This window comes from Bos taurus, chromosome 14 (assembly GCF_002263795.3).
Source record: "Bos taurus isolate L1 Dominette 01449 registration number 42190680 breed Hereford chromosome 14, ARS-UCD2.0, whole genome shotgun sequence".
In the NCBI taxonomy this organism is placed as follows: domain Eukaryota; kingdom Metazoa; phylum Chordata; class Mammalia; order Artiodactyla; family Bovidae; genus Bos; species Bos taurus.
In genome coordinates this window covers 9,293,040-9,308,314 of record NC_037341.1, presented here as the reverse complement: position 1 = coordinate 9,308,314, position 15,275 = coordinate 9,293,040, and positions in this window count along the sequence as shown.

Below are 15,275 nucleotides of genomic sequence, written 5' to 3'. Positions count from 1 at the left end.
ACAGCTTCCAACCTTTGTTATTAATAAAGCGATGCTCTGTTTCTCCATATGCTGCCTATTTGTTTCATTTCCCCTTGGTTAAGCTCTCAAGTGCAGACATAGGAGGGCTCTGTTTTTCACTACCTAAAGGAACCCTAACTATTGCAGAGATAAATTGGGGCTGCAGGGTATATGACGGGACTTATGAAGAGTTTCTGTTGCGTTTCCTTGTCTAGCATGTGTCCCATTGTGTGGTATCTACTTGTGGTGAGAATCACAGAAGAGAGGATTAGGAGTAAAGCGGAGTGATCCCAGGTTGGACAGGATGCATCTGGATAAGCAGCCCTTGAGCTCTGCAGAGAGGTGTGTGCCGTAAGCATAGGACACACTGGTGTAAGGATGGGAGCCAAAGCCTGAACAGGAAATAGCACCCCCTGTATGCAAGGTGAGGCAGACCTTTCCTCCCGGTCTAGGAGCATCTTGGTTTCAACCTGGAGGCTCCCTGGAGTAGCGGCTGCTTTTTGTGACTTGTCACGTATATCCTGTTTGCAGAATGCTCTAGGTGGTGAGCCAACTTCTCTTTCCTCACAAGGTAGATGCACTTTCCCCATGCTTCCTTCTCCTCTCTTTCCAGTTCCCTGATGAGATCCAATGCCACATTGGATCCAGTGAGATCTGGGACATCTTTGCAAACATCCTCAACAAGTCACTGATGAATTGGCAAGGATATGGCTGGCCTGTGCACACAAGCAGCCATCACCCCATCATCACTCCCTCCTCCCAAGCAGAGACACACCAACAATCCTATGCACCTCTCACACTCCTGATGGAGCTAGCCAGCGTTTCCAAGTTATGTAAGCCTCAGTCAGCTACAGTTGCCTGGCATGAGGATGATGCTCAAAGAGGAAGAAATTAGGAGAGAGAGAAAGGAAGTCAGAGAACAAAGGTAGAGCAATAGAGAAAAGTCTGAAAGAAAAAAAATTGAGAGAATGCAATTAGTAGGGAACCATTCAGTCAAATCAGCTAAAATCAACTGTCTCCTCTGTGAGCATCTGAAAATGTTTCTGACCTTACTCCCACCTGGAACACCGTGCCTTAATCCATGGTGTCTTCCGATTCTCCCTTTCTTAGGAGGATCCATGCTCCTCAGGGTCTTCCCAGGTGGTATTAGTGGTAAAGGAATCTTCTTGTCAATGCAGAAGACATGGGTTTGATCCCTGGATCAGGAAGATCCCCTGGAAGAGAGCATGACAACCTACTCCAGTATTCTTGCCTGGAGAATCCCATGGACAGAGGAACTTCACAGGCTACAGTCCGTAGGGTCACAAAGAGTCGGAAACAATTCAAGCGACTTAGCATGCACATATGCTCCTCAGCCCTGTCCTTTATCTCTATTGCAAATGAGATCTCTCCTTCCCTCAAAAATGGAGAGGATGATCAGGCTCCTTTGTTCCACTTGCTTTCTGCTCTCTCTTCCTTTCCCAGAAGGAACAGCTCATCTAATTGATGACAATCTGACTCCATTCATGTTTCACTAAAGGATGGGGCCAAGGTGTGAGAAGTTGCTGTTTAATTCATGGGACAGCCTGCTCTGGTGCTCAGTCACTGCCTGACTCTGGGTTGTAGGAAAGGTGTCCCCTCTATCACCACTCCCCTGCAGTGAGCCCACCTGCTCGGGTCTTCCTTTGGGCAGAGAGTGAAGGCCTGAAACTCTCTGTTTAGAGGATATATGGACAAGGCCTCATAGAGCAGCGGGAAGTCACCTGAGTTAGAAGACCCCCACCCCAAGGGCAGGCTCCAAAGTCTGGACGCGTGGAAAAAGCAGTCAGCCTGCTCTGACCTCAAGGCCACATTCCCCAGCACAGTTTACCATGAAGCTTGCGCTATGGGGCTTACTGAGTTTTGTGGGATTTGTTTTGGCCACACTACAAAGCATGTGGAATCTTAGATCCCCAAGCAGGGAGTGAATCTGCACCGCCCCCACAGAGGAAGCACAGAGTCTTAACCACTGGACCCCCAGGGAAGTCCCCTGAGCATTTTTGTAACTCTAGAATAACGTGCTTCTTTGATCCACATTCAGCTAGCGTGGGTTTATTCTTGACTGGGCCGCAATAGAGCTTCTCAACCTTGAGCATGCATCAAGGCTTGCTGAGGCTTGTTGAAACACTGATCTCCAGACTGCCTGAGTCAGCTGAGCATGAGTGGGCCTGAGAATATGCATTTCCAACAAATTCCCCAGTGAGGCTGCAGCTGCTGGTCTGGGGACCCCACTTTGAGAACCAATGGATTAAACACAATAAGGGAGGAACGTAAGCAAGATCTTTTCATAATACTCAGCGTATTTGTTACTCCTTGTGAGTGTTTTCCCCCAAATTCCAGTGACTTTGTTTATCTTGTTTACAATTATGTCTCCACTGCCAGGCACAAATTAGGAGCTCATTGATCATTTGCTAATGAGTTAGACCGAACACCTGTCCTTATTAATGGGATATCTCTGTCCCATAAGAACATGTAGCCCTGCCACAAGGCAGTGAGTGCTTATTATTTTGGGCCACATCACAGGGGCATGTGGGATCTTGGTTCCCCGATCAGGGATTGAACCCAGGGGCAGATGGAAGCACGGAGTCTTAACCACTGAACCACCAGAGAAGTCCCAGTGCGCCATTATTACATACTCTTCTAATGGAAGGTGCAGAGGTTATAAGTTGTAAATTTCAGAGAACATCCCTCCCCAAAGCTGCAACCTGTGTTCCTGGGCACCATTGCCCCAGGGTTCATTTCTATGAAGACCTGCTCTGGGTGGAAACTGGAAGACGGTCAGAAGTACAGAAGGAGGTATTTATTTGTTTAACCAGTCACGTAGGGAGTCTGAGCAGACCTTCCAGCCTCCAACCCTTGGTGAGAAAACAGTGCTCTGTAGTAATTGTTATTAAAGCCATTGGCACTAATACGCCTTGTAAATTGTCTGCAGGGTTGTGAACAACCAGGAATGCCCTGATTGCTCATCTGGCTTGCTCAGAATACATTGGAATGCAGCTCAAGCTGTGATGAAGGAACGATCTCAGAAATAAATCAAATTTGGTGCAGGAAGCCACATCTATATTTCATGTGCCTGCTTCTGCAGGAATGCTTCAGTAATTGGTTTAAAAATATCCATGACATCTGTTGATTCTTCTACTTTTAAGTGTGCATCTTTATCTTTGTCTTTTTTGCAAAAGATTATGTTGCAAAACAGAGCCGAGAAACTGTTGCAGCAGCTACATTTACAAAGCCTTTGTCCCTCCCGGCTTTCAGAGTCCACATCCATCTGCTGGTCACCTGGCCTGATACAAAGATCACAGCTCCCTCAGACCTGTGGGAATGAAACAGCCTATAAATACATGGCATGTCTACAGGTGAGCACTCACTTGGGACCCGTCAATAACTTCACAGCGTTGAAATGAGGATGTTTGGTAATTCCAAATTTTTACATATATATCCCAGAAGTGAGAACTCCTGTTGGAAACTACAAACAAAGCCACATCTGCATTTAGCGTTTTCAGTCAGGGAAGTCTTCTGGGAGAATTTACTATTGCTCTCTGGCCTCAGTTAAGTCAGATGCAAAATAGGGGGAAATGACAGAACCTACTTCATGAAAATTGTTATGAGAATTAAGGGAGAAAATGTGGGAAATAGTTGCATGTGTAAATAAGGACTCTGGGGCTTCCCCAATGGCTCAGTAGTAAAGAATCTGCCTGCAATGCACAAGAAATGGGGATTCGAGCCCTGGGTCAGGAAGATCCCCTGGAGAAGGAAATGGCAACCAACTCCGGTATTCTTGCCTGGGAAATCCCATGGACAGAATAGCCTAGTAGGCTACAGTCCATGGGGTTGCAAAGAGTTGGACACGACTAATCCACCACCACTATTATTAGTGTTGTTACTGTTATTACTGCTCATGTGGTTGGATAACATTCAAGGCCCATAGCATCAGTGAGACTTGTCAGGGAAGGAAGTTTGGATACCCAAGGTACAGTCCCTCCCTGGCTGAAGCTGCAGCCCTGTGGCAGTCCATACTGCTCTCCTTTGTATGCTTATTACCTCCATCTGGAATGCCTTTTCTCCTTCCCACTCCTTACCTATTTTCCCTTTGTCTCAAGTAAAACAGAGGCGTTGCCATCTCCCACACACTATCCCAAACCAGAGTGGATGCCCGGTTTGCACTTTATCACCACCCAGGAGCATCCCATCTGAGTAGTTTTCATAGGCGGTGATCCTTTTCTGTTAACTCATCTGTCTTTTCCTCTAGATTTGTGAGCATCCCTGAGTATGAAACTGATATGCTTGGATATCTAATTTGGAGCAAATGCATGTGATGAGTAAGAATTAAAGGGAAGGCTGTCACTTTTCTCTTTTGTTAAGGAGTTGGTAGGAAAATTAAATGCCAGACAGGTAGAATTCACACTGACAAAGAGAGAGTGAATTTTTGAATAAATAAGCAAGGACTGTGGACAGAGTGAAGAGTATGTGTGCTTTGAAGTCACTCTGGATTCTAAATCTGGTGTGTCCCTTACTAGCTGTGTGACTTTGGTCATACTGCTTCAATTCTCTAGACCTCTTTTCTCATTTAAAAAATGTAAATAAGTCCCAGTGTGGTAGAAAAAGATAAAATTGGTGCTACGGACTGAACTGAGCCCTTCCAAAATTCTGGCCTCTCCTCCTCTCCCTCCTTCCCCTTCTTCCTCCCTCTCCCTCCCATCGAGCTGTCTCCCTCTCCCCACAACCAGTGTGATAGACCACGTGAAGACACGGCAAGAAGCCAGCTGTCTGCAAAGCAAGAGAAACGTCACCCAAAACTGACGGTGCTGGCACCTTGATCTTGGACCTGCCCGCCTCCAAAACAGCGAGAAAATAAAATTATGTTGTTTAAGCCACCCAGTCTATGGTATTTTGCTATGGCATTCTGAGCAAACTAGCACAATCTGCGTGTGTCAAAGGACTTTTTGAACATACTGTATGCTACATGGACAGAGAGCCTGATAGGCTGCCGGCCGAGGGGTCACAAAGAGTCAGACACAGCAGAGCACGCACGCCCTCATATACCTCATGATGCCAAGTAAATGCTGCATAGACATTGGCCTCTCTATCATTTGCAATTGTGTTTGATTTTTCAAATGAAACTTGTTATAATAACATCAGCATTTATCATAAAATATAGCCAGGAAAATGGTATAAAATATAAAACAATTATTTTGCCAAGTATAAATTTTTATCTGCTTTTTTGGGCAAAAATAATATTCTCACCAAAACAGAATAAATCCTATTCATCAAGGAAACAGCACTGAAGTTGGTCACTGACCCAACCTTGCACGGGTACCATCTTAAACAAGGGCTCTCTACCAGCCAGACTCAGGCCATTGGCAGCTGCGTCAGATCTAGCCGTGAGCATCCGCACCTGCCAGGGCTGCCAAAGGCTTCAAGAAAGCCCTGAAAGATCCGGAGGTGTCTACACATTCATACATGCTGCTTTTCTTTCTCCTGGGGAAGAAGATGAATGGACCCTGAGCAACAGGGGAAAGGCTTTGACTCTAAGGATAGCTAAAAGAAAAAGAGAAAACTATGTCTGTGTTATAGGAACATTGTTATAAGAATATAGTGAAAAACATTGTTACAAAGCTATCTTGTTATAGAATAAATACCACATGTATATGGATTAGAGTAGGCAAGGGGACGGGCATAAAAGGAAGCTGCCTTACTGGGGTGGCAGGACAGTCAGGGGAGATTTTCATTTTTGTTAATGTGACCATAATGCTATTTGTGTCATAAGTAATAAAATAATCATTTTTTTCTGATTATAAAAGAGAGAACATCAAGGTACCAAGAATCTCTTCTTAGCAATTGCATCAGAAACCGGAAGCAGAGTGGAAAGTGGAAAGAAGTCAAGAACCTTTCATTCTTTCATCTCTTTTTCTCTAGTCTTCTCTTCCTATTCATTGTAGAAAACTTGGAAAATATATGTTAAAACTGCATTTTTCAGAGATAGATAGATATAGATAGATTTTTTCTATAAAATTAAAGTAATGCTATACACTGTTATAAAATGAAGAAGAAACACAGGATTCAGACATTTGGAAGTCAAAACATGAATTTCATTCCTGTTAAACATGTTTAGAGCAGTGGTCCCCAACCTTTTTGGCAGCAGGGACCACTTTCATGGAAGATAATTTTTCCACAGACCAGGGCTAGGGGATGGTTTCAGGATGATTCAAGTGCATCACATCTATTGTGCATTTTATTTCTAATTTAATGCTACCACTGATTCGAGAGGAGGTACTGGTCTGTGGCCCGAAAATTGGAGACCCCACAGTTCAGTTCAGTTCAGTTCAGTTGCTCAGTCATGTCCAACTCTTTTCAACCCCATGAATTGCAGCATGCCAGGCCTCCCTGTCCATCACCAACTCCTGGAGTTCACTCAGACTCACGTCCATCGAGTTGGTGATGTCATCCAGCCATCTCATCCTCTGTCGTCCCCTTTTCATCCTGCCTTCAATCCCTGCCAGCATCAGAGTATTTTCCAACAAGTCAACTCTTCTCATGAGGTGGCCAAAGTACTGGAGTTTCAGCTTTAGCATCATTCCTTCCAAAGGACACCCAGGGCTGATCTCCTTTAGAATGGACTGGTTGGATCTCCTTGCAGACCAAGGGACTCTCAAGAGTCTTCTCCAACACCACAGTTCAAAAGCATCAATTCTTTGGCGCTCAGCTTTCTTCACAGGCCAACTTTCACATCCATACATGACCACTGGAAAAACCATAGCCTTGACTAGACAGACCTTTGTTGGCAAAGTAATGTCTTTGCTTTTGAATATGCTATCTAGGCTGGTCATAACTTTAGAATGTAGCTTAGCTCTGTAGGCAGGTAAGCTTACTGACCCTCGGTCCCTGAGTGGGATTGTTTATGCGCCCAGTCTATCATACCTGGGTGATGCAGGTCACTCTGCACAGGGGCAGGGCCTTTAGACTAAGACAACTGCCCAGGCAGAAGGGGTGAGTGAACCCTCGCTGCTGGAGGGCAGAACCCAAGGAGGCAAGGAGGAGGGGCTGAGCCAAGCTCAGGACTGGGAACCTCATACCTGCTCTCATGGGTAAGAGGAAGTCATGAATGGAGAGAGTGGCTAGCAAGTCACCCACAAGAACCCATGAGGAGTGAGAAAAATTACAATTCCCAGGGATGCAGATGGTGGCACATCCTTGTAGAGTGCCTTCCTGGCTTGCAGGCTAGAAGCTAAGCACTATGCTGTCCAGACCCTAGTGTAGGTGGAGAACTTGGGTTAGGTACACTTGACAGAGATTTGAAAGGTGGATACAGAAAGGAGGCCATTTCTGTGGTGGTGGCTTCTATTTCAGTGAGTTTGGTGGGCAAGTACGGTTCTGGATGGGGTCTGATTTTTCTCTGGCGACTTCTTGACCATGCAGTGGGATGAGCTTCAAAGCCAATAAAGTCAATGTCTGTACAAGCAGCTTACCAGTTTAGCAGATGTCTTTCTGATTTTTCTGGCCTCCAATTCACGACAGAAGTAAGTGGCCCTAGAGGTAGACTTGGAGTAGCAGCTTCCCAATTTAGCCAGAGGCTTTGAGACCAGAAAAGAGACTGTGGTTTCTGGGGTGACTCAGTTCTCTAGGATATTCCTGGGAGCTCAACCAAGATGCGGTTACTTAGTCCCTCTGATGATTCCAGAATCTATTTAATGTGTTATAACTGATCCATTTCTGCTAATCTGAGGTAGAGTGAATTCTGATCTCTGCAATGGAGCCCTAACTTTTATCTCCTAAGTTAGTCACCACTAATAATTTTAAAGAATTAAGATGCTTTAGGTTGAATGTTTGTGCTCCCTTATCCCAGTCCTCCAAATCCATATGTTGAAGCCTTAATGCCCGAGGGATGGTATTTGGGAGATAATCAGGTTTAAATGTGAGGAGTTTCCCCAGTGGCTCAGGTGGTAAAGAATCTCGCCTGCAATGCAGGAGACTTGGGTTCAGTCCTTTGGTGGGGAAGATCCCCTGGAGAAGGGAATGGCTACCCACTCTAGTATTCTTGCCTGGAGAATTCCATAGACAGAGGAGCCTAGCAGGTTACAGTCTATGGGGTCACAAAAGAGCTGGACAGGACTTAGTGACTAACACTTTCACTTTTCACATTTTTTCAGGTTTAAATGTGATCATGAAGGTACAGCCCACATCGATGGCATTTGTGTCTTTCTAAGAAGGTGGAGACAGCAGAGTTCTTTCTCTGTGTGTGAGGACCCAGCAAGCAGACAGTCATCCACAAAGCAGGATGAGGGCTCCTGCCTGACACGGATCTTGGCCTCGGACTTTCCAGCCTCCAGAACTTTGAGAAATAGACATGTGATGTTTAAGCACCCATACTGTGGGATTTTCGTGACAGCATTTCATACTGACTGAGACATAATATTAGGACCACTAGTAAATTTTCTCTGTATGCCACGTATTCTGTAATATGTATTATTTTGTGTAATTTTCATAAGAACTCTTTGAGATTAATATTTTTATTACTTCTATCACTAATACACAGAGAGATTAAGTCAGATGCTCAGCACCCAATGTCCATGAGGAGAGCTTCGTGGGAATCTGGAGTAGAATCCTAATCTGTCTACACCTCCAGATCTGTCTAGACCCATTACTATATCTGGCCCATCTTCTTATCGCAGTGTTTGCTTTTTCTCTGGTTTATTTTTAAACACACCCATATGTCCTTTAAAATAAATTTCACATATTTGCAAGTATTTAGGGAGCCCCTTCCCCCATCAAATGCATGTTATTGTCAAGCCAAACCTCTACCATTCTTCCCAGGCCAGGTCTCCAATTAAAGAGACAATAAAGCACCTAATCAACCAAATGTCCAATAAGGACGGAAAGAGGAAAAAAGATGCGAGGAGAGAAGAAAGACACAAGACAGGCTTGTAGAAGAAAATGTAGAGAGAATCCAGTAGACCTGCTATACCAGAATGTCTCTTAGCAACTCAACACCTTTTCTGCTCCCTCCTAAGCTCCACTCTATTCCCCAGGGCTGGAGTTCTCTGCCCCTGGGCTTATGGTTTAGCTTCTGGCAAGGTGTAAAAAGAGGCAGAAGCCATGTCACTGCTCTACGTTTTCTGAGGATATGCATGGACTTCAGCAGATGAGAGACCTTCCAAAACTCTCCAGGCTTGCTCTTACAGACCACTTGCCTCCTTGCTGCAAGCAACCATAATCATTGGTGGCAATTTCCTGCAATTCCAGATTGTTTGACAGCTAAGCAGCAAAACTCTGTGTCAGCAGCTTCTGCTAACCTTTGCTACTCTAGTCGTCTCAATAATTTTATAGGCCATTAATCCCCACTTATTAAACCACTTCATACTTACAAGACCTAGAGCAGTGTCCGTTTCCAAGATGGACAGAGCAGCTCTGCCACCAGAATGGGCTCCCCTAGACTGGTTCCTTCCCTTCTCCGGGCCTCAGTTTCCTCCCTTATCAGATGAACGGAATCAGACTGGGTCAAATCAAAGATCCCTTCCAGCTCTAGCACGCTGTGAGTCAACAGAAAAGAAAATCACATACACTAGGAAAGTCTCTTCTGGCCTCTCTTTCTTACACCCCACATAAGGCCAAAGGGGTTTTGTTTATCTGGCAATGGCAGGATCAACACTGAGAAACAATTTTTATTGGTGAAACTGTGTTGAGAACCAAGAAAATAAGTGAACGTTGCTGCTGCTAAGTCGCTTCAGTCGTGTCCAACTCTATGCGACCCCATAGTCGGCAGCCCATCAGGCTCCCCCGTCCTTGGGATTCTCCAGGCAAGAACACTGGAGTGGGTTGCCATTTCCTTCTCCAATGCATGAAAGTGAAAAGTGAAAGGGAAGTCGCTCAGTCGTGTCCGACTCTTAGCGACCCCATGGACTGCAGCCTACCAGGCTCCTCCGTCCATGGGATTTTCCAGGCAAGAGTACTGGAGTGGGGTGCCATTGCCGTCTCTGAAGTGAACGTTAGATACACTCAAAGGTGCCAATTCATTCAGATTCCATTTCCCCTAGAAACTAACTTAATGTCCAAAAACGTTTCAATTAATGGCTACACGTCTATCATTTTCTCCCCAGCAAAAGCAAATAACTTTCCCTAGACTTGTTCTTAACCTATTCTAGAAAGATCTGTGTGGGCTGAGGAAGAACATTTGAATAAATTGGAAAACTGTGCTTGACTAATAATTCTGACTTCACTGGCTGGTGGAGGAAACAGTGCCTCTGACTTCCTGGAATCAGGTTTGAGTTCTTCTGTATCACTCTGTAATAAATATCATAGACAAGGTGGCTTACTCAGCAAACATTTTTTTCCTTTTTTTTTTTTTTTTCCTGGATTCACCAAGTAACATGAGGGATCTTAGTTCCCCAACCAGGGATCAAACACATGACCTGCATTAGGAGCACACAGTCTTAACCATTGGACCACCAGGGAAGTCCCTTATGCAGCAAACATTTATGTCTCACAGTTTTGGAGGCTAGAAGTTCAAAATCAAGGTGCTGGTAGATTCGGTTCCTTGTGAGAGCCTTCTTCTTGGCTTGAAAATAACCAGTTCTTGCTGGATCTTCACATGGCAGAGGGAGAGGGCCCTGGTCTTTCTTCCGCTTCATATAATTCCATCATGGGGTCCCACCACCATGACCTCATCTGACCCTAACTACCTCCCAAAGTTCCAGCTTCCAAATACCATCATTTTGGGGATAAGAACGGGCTTCCCAGGTGGCACAGTGGTAAGGAATCCACCCGCCAATGCAGAAGATGTAGAAGATGGAGATGTGGGTTTGATCCCTGGGTGGGGAAAGATCCGCTGGAGATGGAAATGGCAACCAGCTCAGTATTGTTGCCTGGAGAATCCCCTAGACAGAGGAAGGAGCGTGGTGAGCTATGGTCCATGGGGTGGCAAGGAGTCAGACATGACTGAGCACGAAGCAGCACAGGGATTTGGGCATCAACATGTGAATTTTAGGGGAACACAAATGTTCAGCCCAGCACACCAGCTTTCTCCTCCTCCTAACTGTGGCCCAGCTTACAGGTCATTTCTTGAAGCGGCCCTTTGCTAACACCTGCTTCACCCTAATGTCAGAACACTACCTGCTTTCCTTTTGTGTCACTCCCTACAGCATAACTGATTCTTATCTGATGTTGCAGGCTCTATGAAGGCAAGAGCACTGACGTTTCATCACAACTGTAACCCAGAACCCAGTGCAATACCACATGGGGGTATTGATCAAATGTACGATGAAGAAATGCAAGGGGCCAGGAATCTGGTACTTTGGATAACTGAATTAACCTCTCTGAGCCTTGATTTCCTTGCTAACAGCTGCCTTATGCTGCTTTTACGAAAGTTAAATGTAACTGTACATGGAAGCGCTGAACTCGTAATTGGGAGGGTCAGCCTGTTATAGTGTAGGGGCTTGATCATCAAAGATAAACAGATCTGGTTTTCATCCCATTGCCAAGCAGTGTGAAGTCATTTAATACTTCTGAGGAGTTATGATATTTTTTATGTAAAATGGGAATATAGGTGCTTAATTCACAGGGCCAATGTCAGAATTCAAGGAAATCTCTAGGACAGTGCCTGGTCCATGACTGATGTGTGCAGTAACCTTTGCTCACGCTGATGGAGGCAAGTGAAGGAGGTTTTCAGGCACCCATCTAGGAAGGGAGAACAAGGGTGGCCCCTCAGAGACTCAGAAGGTCCAGGTGGCTCAGCCTGGCTTCCTGCCTGAATAGGACCCTCCACCAGCACCCCAGCTGCCCCAGTTGGCTGGTGATGTTCTGGCTTCATCAAGAAAATGAAAAGGCCAGATGGGCCTCCATCAGTCCGTTGCATCATCACGCTCCCAGGACCAGCAGAGTGATTCATGTGTCAGTGCCAGTGACAGGATTAAACCCAGCAGTAATAGAAATGTGACTAGCTCTCCCACCTGCAGCAAGGGGTGTTTGGAAACAAAACTCCTACGTGTTTCCCTGAGGTGCAGGCACAGCTCTTTCCTCATGTATGTGGCAGAGAGAAAAGCTCTCAGGTGGAGGAAGGAAGGAACATGCTGGACTTCAGGATTTGTTTCTGTGACCTTGAAGGTCTCCTTGATCTTGAAATTGTTTGAACCCAATAGTGCTGTATGTGAGTGTGTGTTAGTTGCTCAGTCGTGTCCAACTCTTTGTGACCCCATGGACTGTAGCTCTCCAGGCTCCTTCCTGGCAAGAATACTGTAGTGGGTTGCCATTTCCTCCTCCATGGGACCTTCCCCACCCAGGAACTGAAACTCTTCTCCTGTGTCCCTTCCTTGCAGGTGGATTCTTTACCCGCCGAGCCATCGGGGAAGCCCTAAGAGAATGTATTTGTTCATTCTTCCATCTTCACCTCCTGCCTCAACAGTTACCAGTGAGGAACACATTACTGCAACACCACCCTCTCCATCTATGTAACATCCCTCAGTCTCAGCTACCCACCCACGCCTGCTGCCTCAGGCAGTGCCATGCTAAGTTCTACTGATATAAATCCCTTCTGCGTATTTATGGAAATGCGGACCTATGTGAATTCTAAGAGCTCAAGCAGACCTTAGAGGACATTTGTTGGCCTTCTTAATTACAGATAAGGAAGTTAACAGCTTATCATGTAGAGCTACTTTCCCAAGGCCCACTGTTCGTGGGAGTCCAGCTGCATAGAGGACCCAAGTCTTAAATGGAAGGGATCTCTACACGGCAGAAATTCTGGGGAAATGGCAGGAAACTTCTGAATGCTGTTGTACTCATGTCACAAAATGAAGCATTTCTCAATGCCTTGTCCTCGGTAGGCGTGGAAATTGTAACTCTTAGATCTCTCCCAGGAGAACATGATCATAGATGAATTGTTCTAGGATCCTATAAGCTCATTCTCAGGAATAAGCCATGGATTCTGATTGCCCTTCAATTTTGGAAGTGGGCAGTTTGACTGTCAAGTCTCAGATTTCCCAATTTTGTAATTTTTAGAAATTCATTGCCATCACACACTGTCAGGTTCCCCTGTATAGCATCTCTGATGCATGGACATCCAGCCCTTGTTTGAATACCTCTAAAAAAGACTGTGCTACTTCCTGAGTCACCTGATACATCCATCAGAGAGCTCAGCTGGCTAGAGATAACTTCCTGCCATAGGACTCCCTCCATGAATGCCACAGAGCAGGCCTGCTTCTTCTTCCTGGAAGCTAATAGTCCTGCTGCTCTCTGAAGACCTTCTGTCCAAATCCAACCTCCTTCCTCTCAGGTCTCCTCAATCCACATCCGTCTTGCAGACCAGCTCCTGTGTGAAAGTATACCTACCCTTCTCAGCCTCCTTCTCAACTCATTTATTTTCCTCCAGGGAAGAAAACAGACATCAGAAAATTAGCTTTGGGTTGTGAATTAGCATCTCTTGGGTTGTGGAAAGAGCACAGTTTATCATTTTCTCCTCAAGGTAAATTAGTAACATTTACTGTTCTGGACCGCAGAAGGCAATGGCAACCCACTCCGGTACTCTTGCCTGGAAAATCCCATAGACGGAGGAGCCTGGTGGACTGCAGTCCATGGGGTCGCTAGAGTCGGACACGACTGAGCGACTTCACTTTCACTTTTCACTTTCATGCATTGGAGAAGGAAATGGCAACCCACTCCAGTGTTCTTGCCTGGAGAATCCCAGGGACGGGGGAGCCTGATGGGCTACCATCTATGGGGTCACACAGAGTCGGACACGACTGAAGCGACTTAGCAGCAGCAGCAGCCTCTGGAAGAGGAGGAAGTCTCCTGGAATGAGGCTGGATTATGGACATAACATGCCTCCCAGCCCGACATACATAAGGCATTCAAAAAAAGTCTCTTTTCATTTTTTTATGTTTTCTTTCTCTTGAACCTAACTCAGGTATTCATCCTTTCAAAATAAACTGATGGAGCAACTTTGCTGCCTGGAGCTGTTAAGCACAAAAGATACCAAGATAAAGAGATTAGCATACTCATGCATCAGAGGAGCCCATGGTCCAGAGGGAGAAACCGACATGTAAAGCCAACAAATAAATCACAGAGCACACAGGCAATAGAATAGTGGAGGTCATGGGGATTTGGAAGCATCCCTTCGTAATTTAAAACCCGACTTGTGGTGTGGATATGGAATCTAAAATAGTCAAACTCTTAGAAGCAGAGGATGGAATGGTGGTTACCAGGGGCTAGAGGGGAGGGGAGAGGAGAAGGGGGGGTGATGGTGAAGGGTAAAAAGATTCAGTTATGCAAGATAAGAGAGGTTCTGAAGACCAACTATACCACTTAGTGGCTATAGCTGACAATAATGTATAACTTGAACTTTGCTAAAAAGGGAGCTCTTATTTTGTTTTCCAACCAATAGTAATAATAGTAATAATAATAAAGGCAGAAGGAAACTTTGGGAGGTGATGGTTATATTTATGACCTTGATGGTGATGCTTGTTTTACAAGCACATACTTATTCTCAAACTCAAGTTACATACATCAAATATGTATGAATCTTTACATGTCATTCATTCCCTGGTAGCTCAGCTGGTAAAGAATCAGCCTGCAATTCAGGAGGCCCCAGTTTGATTCCTGGGTCAGGAAAAATCCCCTGGAGAAGGGATAAGCTACCCACTCCAGTATTCTTGGGCTTTCCTGGTGACTCAGATAGTAAAGAATCTGCCTGCAATGCAGGAGACCTGGGTTTCACCCCTGGGTAAGGAAAGTCCCCTGGAGGAGGGCATGGCGACCCATTCCAGTATTCTTGCCTGGAGATTTCCATGGACAAAGGAACCGGTGGGTTACAGTCCATGGGGTCACAAAGAATCAGGCACAACTCACTGACTCACACTTGCACACTTTAACTTCACTGGTGGTCTAGTGGCTAAAAATCCACCCTGCAATGCTCGTTCAATCCCTAGTCAGGGAACTAAGATCTCACTTGCCACAGAGCAACTGGGCCCACATGCCACACCTGGAGAGTTTATGCACTGCAATGAATGATCCCGCATGAGGCAACGAAGAGCCCCATGCTACAGCTGAGACCTGATGCAACCAAATAAATAAATACTTTTTAAAATACCAATTTAAAATGTTTTAATTAAAACACAACTACTGGACTCTGCTATCTGGTCCTTGGGCCTCTGAGTCGGAGTCTACTCTCCCTACAAAGAGAGGAAGACAACAGCTTTTTCAGGGTTTCTTGGCAGACAATATATGTATTACAAGAAAAATGCTCAGCTCCTGGTTTGATACATGGTTCAGGC